Source organism: Emys orbicularis, chromosome 2, assembly GCF_028017835.1.
Source record: "Emys orbicularis isolate rEmyOrb1 chromosome 2, rEmyOrb1.hap1, whole genome shotgun sequence".
Classification (NCBI taxonomy): domain Eukaryota; kingdom Metazoa; phylum Chordata; order Testudines; family Emydidae; genus Emys; species Emys orbicularis.
The window spans coordinates 169,564,659-169,576,918 of NC_088684.1; positions in this window are offsets into that span (position 1 = coordinate 169,564,659).

Genomic DNA, 12,260 nt, shown 5'->3' on the forward strand with positions numbered 1-12,260 from the left:
GAAATTTTGGAGTTGGTTGGATGTAACATTGAAAAGATGTTACAGACAAATTATTACAAAAATGATATCAAGTTTAGTTGGTCTCACAAACTCAGAGTTTATGCAGATAGATTCTTCCACTCTTTGCGCTCACATGCAGCCTCCCACACTACAAAGTTGGATCATCCTAAATCCACATTTTTCAACATAGTTTTGTATGTGTCCGCACCTAAATTAGTTTCCAATCAACATAAACACCCCATTTAATCAACATCATAATACTACCTCCCCAATGATGCAGAGTGAAAGTCAACGTACTTTTGTCCACACAATACAAGTCTAAACACTGCATTAGCATTGTTGACCCTAACGGTCCTCCAGCAGATGCTCCTGTACCCACAACATTGTTTGCTCCAGGCCCAATTTTTGAACTCCATTGCCCAGGTGCATAGACGACTTGTGCCCCCTGATACTGGGGATGGGGGAGGAGGGGAAAATTTAAAGGGGAGGCCATGAGACCACCCCACAGCTGGGGCCACAGGAGCAGGGAGCATGTGTCTCTGGGCCCAGCTGCGGCCAGTCCTGGCCACGGAGACTCACAGCACCAGTGTCTCTCCGGGGTTCGCAGATACCTCATCAGGGGAGACATGGGGCACAGGCAATGCCCCTACCTCCAGCTGAGCAGAGGCCAAGGAGCCTGCTCCTGGCGCCTTCCCCAGCAACCCCACACCCTGCACCCAAACCCGGAAACCACTGTGATCTCCACACCCCACCAGATTTACCTATGGGGTGGGGGCTCTATCCTCCTGCTGCACCTCCCCTGCCCCCCGCCACATTTCTGGCTTGTTCAACCTCTCCCCCTGACAGCCAGGCCCAGGCAGGGAGCAGGATGGAGCCGCTTCTCACGCCAGCTGAGGGTGGCTGCTCCAGGTCACTGCATCCGTGCAGCGCAGCAGCTACCTGAAAGCGAGTCCAGCTGGGGAGATGGCGGTGGCCCAGCCCCTCTGCTCCCCGCCTGGGCCTGGCTGCTGGAGATGGGGTCTGAGCGAGCCAGAAATGTGATGGGGGGGCGGGGGGAGAGGAGCTCTGGTTTGCTCGGCCCCCAACAGTCGGGCCCGGGTGGACAGTGGAGGAGGTGGGCTGCCACCACCTCCCCAACCGGGTTCTGGCAGGCAGCCTCCACGCTGCACAGAGCAGCACCCCTGAGCAGCCACCCTCAGTCAGCATGAAAAACGGCTCCGTCCCGCCCTTTGTGCTCCCCTCCCAGGCCCAGCTGGGGGAGGGATAGCTCAGTGGTTTGAGCATTGGCCTGCTAAAGCCAGGGTTGTGAGTTCAATCCTTAAGGGGACCACTTAGGGATCTGGGGCAAAAATCAGTACTTGGTCCTGCTAGTGAAGGCAGGGGGCTGGACTCAATGACCCTTTGGGGTCCCTTCCAGTTCTATGAGATAGGTATATCTCCATAATTTTTAGGACGGAAGAATCCTATGCACTGCTACAGACTAGGGACTGAATGGCTAGGTAGCAGTTCTGCAGAAAAGGACCTAGGGGTCACAGTGGACGAGAAGCTGGATATGAGTCAACAGTGTGCTCTTGTTGCCAAGAAGGCTAATGGCATTTTGGGCTGTATAAGTAGGGGCATTGCCAGCAGATCGAGGGACGTGATCGTTCCCCTTTATGCGACATTGGTGAGGCCTCATCTGGAGTACTGTGTCCAGTTTTGGGCCCCACACTACAAGAAGGATGTGGAAATTTTGGAAAGAGTCCAGCGGAGGCCAACAAAAATGAGTAGGGGTCTGGAGCACATGACTTATGAGGAGAGGCTGAGGGAACTGGGATTGTTTAGTCTCCAGAAGAGAAGAATGAGGGGGGATTTGATAGCTGCTTTCAACTACCTGAGGGGGGGTTCCAAAGAGGATGGAGCTCGGCTGTTCTCAGTGGTGGCAGATGACAGAACAAGGAGCAATGGTCTCAAGTTGCAGTGGGGGAGGTCTAGGTTGGATATTAGGAAACACTATTTCACTAGGAGGGTGGTGAAGCACTGGTTAGCGTTACCTAGGGAGGTGGTGGAATCTCCTTCCTTGGAGGTTTTTAAGGCCCGGCTTGACAAAGCCCTGGCTGGGATGATTTAGTTGGGAATTGGTCCTGCTTTGAGCAGGTGGTTGGACTAGATGACCTCCTGAGGTCCCTTCCAACCCTGATATTCTATGATTCTATGATATGTGCCAGGGGGCAGTACAGCAGGAGGACAGACCCCCTCTCCAGACCCCCCCTCTCAGCAGGCTGAACAGAAATCGGGGGCAGCACTTGACCTTGCATGCCCCCTGACATGTCACCTATGCACAGGGGTCCCAGATACACTCTTTAAAACCCCAGTTTTGCCTTGTCCACTGTGGTGAGCACACCTACTTGTCTGCCTTTGTAAGCAGCCGACCAGGCTGGCTCCATGCAGACAGAGAGCTACACCTAAACATGCACTTGCCTGGAGGTGGGCAGAAGTATCAGGGCCAGGGCATAGGCAGCCAGGCTACGATGGTACTTCTTTAAGAGCTGTTGCAGCAGCTGTGAGCAGAATATGCTGCTGTGTTGGGAGATCAGCATGTATCTGTGGACTGGGAGGACTTGGGAGCTACCAAGAATAGTTATCCTTCAAAAGTTGAATCTTGTCATTGAAGATGTAACAGTTTGTCACATTCTGGGATGCAATTCAGACCAGTGACAGGTTGTGTCACCACTTGTGTTTTAACCTCAGTGCCCTAAAAGCTTCTGCTACAGATCTGTCGCATCTTACGCTGGGGTTACGTTCCGCAGTCAGCACGTAAAGCGAAAATTGTGTATAGTCAAAATGACCCTTGAAAATCCCTTAAAATCACCCATAAAGTACAGTTTTGTGTATACAACCCTGTACAGTACTATGTACTGTATACAGCAATGTACAGTACAGTATATAATAAAGACTACATATGCAAAATATAATTTTACAGTATTTTAAATAACATAACAGAGAGATGGAAGAATGAAAGAATAAAAAATGAAAACAGTACAGTACAGTACTGTAAACCTGAACAGTCACCAGTCATTCTGGATCTTCTTGCTAGTCTTGTACTGTACACATTCCAATGATTAGTCTTCCTCTTCCCCTGACACCACTATCAGGGCTTGATGTCGATCCAGGAGACGATGGGCCAGGCTTGGGTGACGGAGAGCGAGTCGTAGACAAAGTGGTTGGCTCTGGTTCAGCTCGAGAAGTTGATTATGTAGGCTCTGCTGCTGCTGGTCGTTTTTTCTTTAAAAACATGGTGATTGGCAACTGTCGCTGTTGTCCCTTGAGCTCCTCAAACATTTCTTGGTACAGTCTCAAATCATCTGTAATACTATGTGTGATTTTGAGGCTTCGCTCCATAGAAGGAGCATATTCAGAAATTAAATCATTCAAGTGTTTCGCTGCTTAGAACACTTCAAAAAATGTATGAAGATTCCAAGTTGCTGGCTCTTCCTGTTTGTCATCATCTTCGTCTTCTGTAGACGATTTTATCAGTTCCTTTAACTCTTCGTTAGTCAATGTTTCTCTATGGCCCTCAATTAATTCCTCGAGGATGTCGATGAAGCCATCACCACCCACTTGCCTGGCCACCTGAACAATGAGTTTCACTTCTTTGTCAATGGTCGGGATACCCTTAAAATCATTCACACAGTATTCCCATAGGTTTCGCCAACATGCATTGACTGTTTCAGGCTTGATTGCATCCATTGCCTGTTTAATATAAGTGATGCAATCAGCAATGTTGAAGGACTTCCAACACTCCATCACATTAACATTGGGATCAGCATCCATAGCGGTAAGGATCCGTGAGAATTTAAGCCTCGTGTACGTGGCCTTGAAACAGCTAATGACGCCTTGGTCGAGAGGTTGGAGGATGGAGGTGGTATTGGGGGGGGGAGAAAGATGATTTCAACGTCGTTATGCGCAAACCAGAGTGCCGCAGGGTGGCCAGAAGCATTGTCTACGATCAGCAACACTTTAAAGTCAAGTCCTTTCTCTTCAAGGTACTGCTTGACCTCCAGAATGAAACACTTGTGGAACCAATCCAGAAATAATGCTGCCGTCACCCAAGCCTTTTTATTTGATTGCCAGAACACAGGCAGGAGATTTTTGTTCTTGCCTTTTAGGGCACGGGGATTTGCAGCCCTGTAGAGCAAGCCCGGCTTTATTAAATGCCCAGCTGCATTGCCACAAAGCAACACAGTCACACAGTCTTTAGCTGCTTTGAAGCCAGGGGCTTGTCTTTCTGATTTTGAAACGTAAGTGCGGGTGGGCAGTTTTTTCCAGAAGAGCCCAGTCTCGTCAGCATTAAAAACTTGTTCTGGAAGATAGCCCCTTTCCTCTATGATTCTCTTTAATTGTTTGGGGTAGGCTTTTGCTGCCTCCTCATTGGCAGATGCAGCTTCACCAGTAGTCTGCACGTTTTTGAGGTTGAAGCGGTTCCTAAAACTGTTAAGCCAACCTTGGCTGGCTTTGAATTTCTTCTTATCAGAAGGCTGTCCCTCTTCGGCGGGAGATTTGAACAGCGCATAGATGCTAAGAGCCTTTTCTCGCAACATGTTGCCATTGATAGGCACACGTTTACGGTTCATGTCTTCCAGCCATAAGTTTAATGCCTTTTCAGTCTTCACTAAAGTCTTATCACGCACTTGGCTCGTCACCTTAGCAGTTACTGGAGCACTTGATGCCATGGCTTGACGAATTTCTCTCTCTCAAATCTAGATTTGTTGCGGCCGTATTTACGTGCCACGTTGGTGATGGACATACCGTCTCTCAATAAGTCCAACACAGCCAGTTTTTCCTCCAGTGTTGTTGAACAGATCGCTGTTTCTTCGGTTGAGCACCAGATGAAGTAGGTGGCTTGTGTTTAGGGGCCATGTTATACGAAAAATACGTACTGTATCTTTAAACAGTACAGGTACAGTAGAATCTCACTCAGCGCGGTGAGATGCGCACAGTATGAGAGGCACAGGGGGACTGAGTACTGTAGTGGGAACATCGGTACTATAGTGGGAACAGCAGATTCGCGTCTCCCACTCTCTCCCACTCACTCCGGGGCATACACACTATTTAAACTTTTTTTTTTTTTTTTTTTGCCAACCCTCCAGGGTTATTATAGGGGAGAACCTTATCACAGGCCTAAAGACATGCTGTTGCTGTCAAGTCCCACCACAAAAATATTTTAGTGGGAACAGCAGATTCACGTCTCATGCTGGTGGAATCGCCCGCACTTTTCCTCCCCCCCCCCCGACCGTGTAAAGCTGAAATTGCGCATGTTAAATGCGCATAAGATGCGACAGACCTGTATTTGTGGCTCCTTAGTTGGGGCATATATATAGGCAGCAATGAGCACACACTTTGTATGCTCTACGGCTCTGATTCAACCACTTTGAACCCAACAGTCTGCCAGCAGTTATCAGACACACTTTTGTTTTTAATAGACTTGGCTAGTGTTAGCAGGTGACCCCAACACACTCACAGTCCCTAACTTCTCCGGACCGATGTGCTCTGATATGTCCAGGGCTCTCCTGCAACATTCAGAGGAATAATAAGATGCGTTTACTCATTTAAGGAGACAAAACCTACCAGTTTGCCACATTAACTGGACTTGACATTCGTTTTATTACAAACACAGCACTGTAGGTTTAGGTTAATAGTAAAACAATTTATTAACAAAAGAAGATAGGATATTAAGTGAGTTCAAATGTAAGAGATAAAGTTAGAAATCTAACAAGCAAATAATAGTGAAAATATGCCTCTAAAAGTCTAAAATTTAATCTAGCAAATTTTGGCTCAAGGCTTTGTACAAAATAGCCTTTCTCACCCACAGTCTTCCAGCAAGATGATGACTGACCCTCTCCTCAGTCAGGATCTCTTCCAGATGCCCAAAGGTGCTGGTGCCTTTGTCCTCTTAGGTGAAAGGGGCAGAGAACCTTTCTTTATAGTCCATTGAATCTTTGAAGTGGATTCTTCTGCAGGATATCCTGTGACACCGGTAAACCATGTGCTAGCACTTGCCAACGCTGTATACATCAGCTGAGCACTGACAAACTCATAGCCGGAAATCAGACCAGCTCACCTGTATGTTGTTATTGTTCCAAGATAGGTGTTAGACTTGTAAAAACGTGTTTAGACTCTATAAAATGCTTGTAAGTTGCTGCATGCATTAATCTTTCTTGTAATGTCTGTGTTCCATGCTATAAGGTAATATGTAAGTTTTGCTTTATAACTGTAAAAATGCCTGCTCTGAACTTGTGTACCCAGGCAGGAAGAGTGGTTCCCCTACCCATCAAGAAGGACTGTCAAAACTACAGTGGTGCACCCATAGGAACACACATCTTGAAGAACCATTGTTACTGCACAAGGTGAGTCACTTCTTCTTGTCTAGTAAAGTTGCACTCAGAGCAGGGGAGGAATTTTGAGTCAGAGGCTGTGCAAACTGTATGGTATAGTCGAAAGCTGAAAAACACTATCAGCTGCAAGACAATCTTCAGTCCAAGAAATTTAATCGGACAATGCATGACACGCTAAGGACACTCCTGCCTGAAAAGAAGTGAGCCTGGCCGGAACATCTCCCTGAGTTGGTGCTGGCCTACAACAGCCATGTCCATTCATCAGTGAGTTATGTCACTTTTTATCTCATGTTTGGGAGAGATCCCAGGTTGTCATTATATATCCTGGAGAGAGAGGGCCACGAGGAGGATATGGTGACCAATTTGGACAACTGGGTCAAAGGTTACCATGAAAAGCTGAAGACAGCCTGTGAAGTTGCTCTACAGCTCTAGACAGCCCAAAGTAGGAAGAAGACTTATGATCGCAAGTTCAGTGGGGCTCTCATCAGACCTGGTGACTGTGTACTAGTTCATAACCATACACACCAGGGATGTAATAAAATACAGGACAAGTGGGAGTCAAATCCCCACATTGTAGTTGCTCACAACAATCCCGAGCTTCCAATTTATACTATTCGGCCTGGACAAGGAGTTCCTGAGAGAGCAGTATATAGGGACCAGCTAAAACATTGTACTTTTACTCCAGTCAGGGACCATAGGATGCACAGAGGCGCATGCCTGGGAGAGACTGAAACCAATGGGGTATGATTCTAATCCCACAAACTGAGTACTGAAGAGAACAGGGTGTGGCAAACCCAAACCCTGATGAAAATGGTCAGATCCCTCAAATTGACCTGGTGTTACCCCAGGACAGGGGAATAGAACCACCAGCGTTAAGAAGGCACAAGAGAACTAATCAGTGTGTACCACCTGTTAATCTTAGAGATGATTATGTTATTGGTTCTATGCATTGTTTTAATTAATCTTACAATGTACAGTATAAAGAAGTGAAAATAGAATATTAGATAGATGTTCTTTTGTTAATTGTTAATGCTTTTCATATATACTATGATGCTTGTAAGTGTTATTGTTAATATAGGACCTGGAAGTGCTGGTATGAACATTCTAGTGGGGGAAGAATTTTAGCAAGGGGGAATGTCAGTGGGCTATTGGACTCTTACCGAAACTTGGTGGGGTTTTTTGGTTGGTGCTCTCCTAATATCAGGAGAAAGGGGAAGGGCTGAAGAGGAGTTAGGATCCTGAGACTGACACAGCCCCATGGCCAATTGGGAGAGGCCAGCACTCCAAGTCAGCCAGATTCACAGGGGAGGCAGGTGACTGAGGGAGTTGTCAGGGTTCCATCCCCAGGGCTGCGATGTCTTGGCGGAGACTTGGAGTGGGAGTCCGAGCGGGAACAGTGTTGATGACCGTGCCGTGACCGACTGCGGTACCCTCTCTGAGACGAGGACCGACGGCGACGCCCACTGCGGTCCCGTCGATATTCGCTCCTTGAGGACGCTCGGTGCCGCGAGTCCCGGCCGGCCGGAACCCAGACAGACAGTCTGGTTGGCGTTGAAGGCAATCCACCTGGACTCTGCCCCGAGCGGTTGCCGGGCGGTGATCGGCGTCGGGAACATTCTTGAGACCGGTACTGGGCCAGAGGCGACAACGGAGACCCCAGCGGCGGCTTGCCTCTGGAGCGCGGGGCTGACATCGGCGGCGCTCCGGGCATCGGCATGGACAGGACGTCCCGGGCCACCTGGAGGGCTTCAGGCGTGGAAGGTATCTGGACATTTGGAGAGGCCTGTTCCGAAGGGGCCGGGCTACTCCGCTCAAGTTGAGTCGGAGGCCTGGGGCCCGGTGGGGATCGAGGACTGCCCAACATGGGCCTAGCCTCTGTCCCAGATTTCCCTCGGTGCCACTGCGAAGAGGGAGTCTTCTTGGCCCTCTTGGCGTGCCCCGTGGACTGGGAGCGGTGCCGGGTACCGGTTTGGAGCGGCGTGCCAGGGTCGGGGTCAGCGCCGACTCCATCAGGATGGCCTGGAGCTTAATGTCCCTTTCTCTTTTGGTCCGAGACTTAAACGACTTGCAAATCTTGCACCTTTCGCTGATATGGGTTTCTCCCAAGCAGCGCAAACAGTCTGCGTGTGGGTCACTTCTTGGCACAGAACGCCTGCAAGAGCCGCATGACTTAAACCCCAGGGCGAGGGGCATGCCCCGGCCCGGGCTCACTGATTAACTAAAGTAACTAAACAGCTAACTAACTACAGGTACTAATGCTGAACGAACGAACAGTTCTGGGGACAAGCTACAGCAAAGCTGGAGCAGAGCAGTTCCAACGCACCTTCACTGGCGGCAAGAAGGAACTGAGTGTGGGGGGAGCACGCAGGCAGGCAGGTAGGCGCCACTCCAGGGGTCGCGGGGGACGCTCCCCCCCTACAGGTACTGCTAGGGGGAAAACTTCCAGCACCGGTGCACTTGGCGAGCATGCACACCTATTGTGGAATACACATGAGCAATCACTCGAAGAAGAATCACACATTCCTTCAAAGCTAGTTACACCCCTTTCTTTGACCCATTTATCTAACGGATCCTCCTGGTTTACATAAGCCACATTACTTAGTCCAGCCCCTCTCTTAAGGGCTCTAAATTTTACTCTGTAAGTTTCAGGTGTCATTTGAAATTGTTTCAAAACCAAGTCCTTACATTTACCATAGTCAGAAGTATCCTCATTAGGCATCTTGTTGAATATGTCCAGAGCAGTTCCAGTCAATTTTGCTACCAATGTGGTCATCTTTTGATCTTCAGGAATTGCATGGAGGGTGCACAGTCTCTCAAAGGTGATGAAATATTCAGCAATATCACTGGATTCATCATACTGTGGACATAGTTGCTCCCATTGGTGGAATTTTGGGGAAGTGGAGCCAGCTGCTGAAGGGTTCCGTCTTTTCAACTCCATAACAGCCAGTTTATGCTTCTGGGCCTCAATCTGGGCTTGTATTTCTTTGTCTTTTAACTCCAGGGCTCTTTTATGGGCAGCCTCCTCCCTGGCTGCCTCTACTTCCATAGCTCTCTTGTGGGCAGCCTCCTCCCTGGCTGCCTCTGTTTCTTTGAGTTTCAATTGAAACTTCCGGTCCTTTGTCTTCTTTTCTTCTTCTAGTCTGGCCAGATGTAGTTTAGTAGCTGCCTCACTGGTGGTCATATTTGCTAACCTTCCTGCCCTTACCGCAGCCTAGCCTGAGAGCGAGAAAAAAAACCCACAGCTTGTGAATTCCCCTGCTGTAACTTAACTACTCTGCCCTCAGGCAAAGAAAAAAACCTCCAGCTGCTCTCAGCTAAAAAGTGTCCTTTAAAAAAAAACAAAACAAAAACCAACTCCCTGGTTTTCAAGCAGCCAAAAGGAAAAAAAGTGTCCTTTTAAAATCCTGAGGTCTGTGCTTCTGGTTCAGAACAATCCCACCCCTGCCACCATGTCAGGGTTCCCTTCCCACTCTGAACTCTGGGGTACAGATGTGGGGACCCGCATGAAAGACCCCCTAAGCTTATTTCTACCAGCTTAGGTTAAAACTTCCCCAAGACACAAATCCTTTCCTTGTCCTTGGATGGTATTGCTGCCACCACCAACAGGGCTGCCCGGGGGGGGGGGGGGCAAGTGGGGCAATTTGCCCCGGGCCCCCACGGGAATGGCTGAGGCTAACCCCCGCCATCCCCCCGGCGCCTCAGCGCATCCTGGACAGCGCTGCAGCCGCATGGCTCCGGTGGGCCTGAGCTCCTCCCCGCTCAGAGCCGCGTGGTAAGGGGGCGGGGCTGCGAGCTCCGGGCTGAGTGGCTCCTCCCCTTACCATGCAGCTCTGAGCGGGGAGGAGCTCAGGCCTCCCCGGAGCCACGCGGCTGCAGCGCTGTCCAGGGCCGCTCCTGGACATGCGCGCTGAGGCGCCGGGAGGCGGGGGTAAGCGGCCGGGGCCGGGGGGGTTGGATAAGGGGCAGGGAGTCCCAGGGACAGTCAGGGGACAGGGAGGGGGGGTTGGATGGGGCAGAGGTTCTGGGGGTGCGGTCAGGGGACAAGGAAGGGAGGGTTGGATTGGGGGGAGTCCCGGGGGGGGGGGTAGTCAGGGGACAAGGAGCAGGATGGGTCAGGGATTCTAAAAAATTCTCATTTCATTTGAAATGTTTAGAAGCGTTTTTGTTTGTTTGTTTTTGTTTTTCTGCTTCTTGGTGAAACAAGAACCAAAAAAGCCTCCAAGGTTTTCAATTTGTTGTTACCCCTCTACCCCGCCTCCTTTCTCTCCCTCTTTACCTTTTTCTCTCCCCGCCCCAAGAGGGAAAAGGAGGCGAGGAGAGGGAAAGCCCAAGAGAGGAAAAGCTCAATGAAACCATTTTTAAAGACTTTAATTTAAGTGGAAAACAAAAGTTGAATGAAACAACATTTTTCTACACATTTTTTCTTAAATGTTGTTTTGATTGAACAAAAAAATCACCCAGCTTTAGTTGTAATCACACAGGCTTCTGTATGCTCCTTATGCCTAACCTGAATGGCCCACTGGCCTGAGTTCAGTCTCATAGGGGGCACCTGCTAAGTATAGCTTGCTTACCACCTTAACTCTCAGCTTCTCACCCAGCCTCTGTCCCAGTGCCTAGATATCTGGCTGAAACTGTTACTTTTGCTGGATGGCATGAGCACATTCCTCCTTCTGACCTATAACTGAGTCACTCCTTGGGCAAAGAAGAAAAATAGTGTATTTCTGCTCTTCAGATTAACCACAAAATATTTCTACATTATTTTAGCCAAGTATGTGCTTGGCCTGCCTTCTATGGCTGAGTCATGTGCAGGTAGGTGAAATAGTGGGTGAAAAACTGGTTGAAGGACAATAATCAAGGAATGGTTATCAATGATACACTTTCAAACTGGGGAAATGTGTCCAGCAGGGTCCCACAGGGGTCCAGTACTATTCAATATTTTCATAAATCAATTGGATAATGGAGTTGAAAGTTCACTTATGCAATTTGCAGATGACACCAGGCTGGGAGGGGTTGAAAGCACTTTGGAGGAAAGGATTAGAATTTGAAATGCCCTTGATAAATTGGAGGATTGGTCTGAAATCAGCAGATGAAATTCAATAAAAACAAGTGCAAAGTACTACACTTAGGAATGAAAAATCAAACGCATAACTACAAAATGGGGAATAACTAGCTAGGCAGTAGTACTGCTGGAAAGGATCTGGGGATTATGGTGAATCACAAAGAGAATGTGTCAACAATATGATGCAGCTACAAAAGAGACTAATATCATACTAGGTTGTTATGACATATGTTGCAACCTTGTGCAGTATCTCTGGGGATACATACTGTATTAAGCTTATGAATGGTTTATGTATCACTGTGGGCCAGAGACTGTATGCAACTTGGGGCAGTGGAGGAGAGTGAGGGGGAATGATACCACAGCTCCTCCAGGAACTAAAAGCAGTGGATGGTGATTTAAGGTGAATCACTCAGGTTGTAAAGACCTCCAGAGAGGTACCATGCCTGGGGACGCTTGCATAAACCGGTTCAAACTGGTTTTCCAGAGACCAACGGACTAAGAAAGGATGTTTGGCATAAAAAGTCTGCATTTAAACTGACTCAGGGCCTTCTTTTGATTCAGCAAGCAGACAAGTCCTTCTGACCAAAGAGGCAACCCTTCCAGAAGGGCTGGAAGGACTTTGACTTACTAGGGCCCCCATCACATTGAGCGGTGACATCTGATAAGCTTTTAGAGTGTGTCATAAACATACAGTTAAGGGTTAATTCCTCTTTTACCTGTAAAGGGTTAAGAAGCTCACATAACCTAGCTGACACCTGACCAACAGGACCAATAAGGAGACAAGATACTTTCAAATCTGGGAGGGAGGAAAGTCTTTGTCTGTCTGT